Source organism: Eurypyga helias, unplaced genomic scaffold (assembly GCF_000690775.1).
Source record: "Eurypyga helias isolate BGI_N326 unplaced genomic scaffold, ASM69077v1 Scaffold39700, whole genome shotgun sequence".
In the NCBI taxonomy this organism is placed as follows: Eukaryota; Metazoa; Chordata; class Aves; order Eurypygiformes; family Eurypygidae; genus Eurypyga; species Eurypyga helias.
Genome location: NW_010225704.1, coordinates 1 through 2,609, shown reverse-complemented (window position 1 = coordinate 2,609; position 2,609 = coordinate 1). Strand labels below are relative to the sequence as shown.

General features: G+C 39.1%; 1 non-coding gene across 1 annotated transcript; it reads right to left on the bottom strand.

The window, feature by feature from the left end:
• Positions 1-1,710: 1,710 nt before the first annotated feature.
• Positions 1,711-1,783, bottom strand: TRNAA-AGC. Its single transcript has one exon. It is a non-coding gene; the product is annotated as a tRNA-Ala (tRNA).
• Positions 1,784-2,609: the final 826 nt, after the last annotated feature.

Below are 2,609 nucleotides of genomic sequence, written 5' to 3'. Positions count from 1 at the left end.
CACACAAATTATTTTTCACAGAATGAATAACTGACTTGTGTAACTCATTTAAGTACAATATTACAGGGAGTATTAAGTCTGTGTGAATGGCAATAATAATCAAACAAAGCTGAATTCCCTAGTGGTTCTTTACACAGAATATCTCTATGCAACTTCTGACCCAGGAAGCACTGCAGACCCAGCGTAGTCACTCCTTCGACACGGGGCTCTGGAAACCACATCATGAGGTAGTGCTTTTGGGGGCTAGGACCCTCGTCTCTCTCAATCCAGTAAATTCTTTACAAGATAGTCTACCTGAAAAGTAGAGGCATAAAACACCACATGGGATGAGGAAAAGCTCTCATTACTTGTATTCCTATCACGGTACATTTACAAGCCCTAACAGACAGAAGAGCCCCATTACAGGAAGCTGGGCATAACTGTAACAAATAGACATTACGGAGCTGACAGTTCTGCGTGTGCTCGCAGCCTGTGCCTGTACAGAGACCCACTGAATTCCCCCGTTTCTTCAGTGCACAACTTGTGTCAGATTAGCTGAGAAGAGCAACGTTACTCATCCTCTTTAAAAGCACAAAAAAGCAATAACAGAAACACAGAAAGCACAGAAGTAATAATAATCACATAGGAAACTACTATAGAGTTTCATTCCAAGCAAATGAACACTTAAATCATTACCTGAGCCCAGGGAGGACTCCTGAAGACGGTAAGATTTTTCTCTCCAATAGGCTTCATTTTAATGACGAGCATCTAGCAGCCTATAAAAAATAAGAAACAAGCAAATTAAATTTCCCACCCATCCAGAGGTTAACTCCTTTCTTGTCATGTCATGGAAGAATCTCCAAGCTCCCTTACTTTCTCGACACGTGCTACTCACGCATCCATGTAGCACAGTATCGCCTCCGTCCTTAACCTGAAACCCAATTCATAATTCTGGTTTCCTGATTTCTATTTGTTTTAATAGATGTGCTCCCAAGATCCTGATTGCTCAAATTCACTGTATTTCTGGGAAGTGTATTTTGCTTGTTTCCTCATGCTGTCTCAACCTATAATAACCTAATAAGCAGTTAAATACCTGAACGAACTAGTAAGAAAATAAAATTATAATTAAAAAAAAATCTCATGAAGACTTAAAATGTGCAAGCATAGATTTGCAGAGAAAACTTCCATAATATTTCACAGATGTGAAAATTGACAAGCAAATGACATAATCTTACTCCCAGGAGTGACAGTTATAAAATATTCTAGCCCATTGTTTCGAATAAATACCCTGCACAACCAAAATAGAACAAAGAGTATTATTCACAGCAGAAATACAAGATTTTCTTCATTATATGCTAAACTGTAATATCAAGTATAAATATAGCTAATGAATGAAATAATTTCAGTGAAATAATGAATGAAAAAGTAAGATTTAAGGGCACATTGAAAACTCCCACATTTATTTTTCCCTATAACTTGTTCATGTCGTTTATAATTGTATTAAAATATCAGTAAGTTTTGTTATTTCATGCAAGGATTACATTTTTTTTCTCCCTGTATGCAAAAGAACACATTATTTTGAAAAGAAAAAATGAAATATCCAAAACAATGTTAATTTTTTTAGATTACAGGTTTCTTTACACCATTAAAACAGGGAAAAAAACCGCATTAATAGTGAACATTTTCAGAGGCTGTTGAGTTTGTTGCGAAATAAATATTGAAAACATGTATTGGAGAATGCGGGCATCGATCCCGCTACCTCTCGCATGCTAAGCGAGCGCTCTACCATTTGAGCTAATTCCCCACCTACTGGATCTTTTGTAGATACTTCTACTTAGAGAGTCTGTCCCGTACTGCATCCCGCAACACGCCTACTTTAAATTGTGAATTCTTTGTGTCTTGCTGAGTCATTCCACTTGCCAACAGCTGGCTGCAACTCACAGCCGAAGCCATGCACTACCCCTTTCGGCATGCACACTACCAGAATAACCTTATTTATCTCTTTTGCAACACAAGTCTGTTACTTAGCTGGTTTCATACCAGAAGCTCTCCGAAAAATCAAGTTATTTACAAGAAATAAAATGAAAAAAACCCACCCAACTTCTATTGAACTGTTCCAAATTCAGCATGTTCTTTCCATTTTTCAAGGCATACACAGGAAACTCTTGGTCCAGGAAATTTTTAAGGTGTGCAAAATATTATATGCCTGATTGAAAGCAAGTTTTGTAGTCAAAGCTTATATATGTAACTGTGGATGCGGACACATCCTCTTGGAAGGCTTCTCTAGAGTGACAGTCAAGTGAATTTAAAACATATCTGTATTTTCCTTACTTACTACCTTGGTTTTCCTTATTTACTACCTCACCCAATGCACACCTTTTTGAAAAATGGACACACAAGGATGACAAACGCTTGCGTGACTGGAGACAGAGCGTAAAACTGACATGGCACCCAGGGAGCACAGTGCCACAGGGTTCCATTTCCGTGGTCACCCGCACTGGCTTACAGCAACTGCTTAACTCCAAATGGGCGGCAGTTCTCTGTTACCACTGCTAGAGCTGCCGACTGCTTACATCCTCATGCCGACACTTCCCAGGTCGGAACACGGCACCAACGCAAGGCCCGGCCCC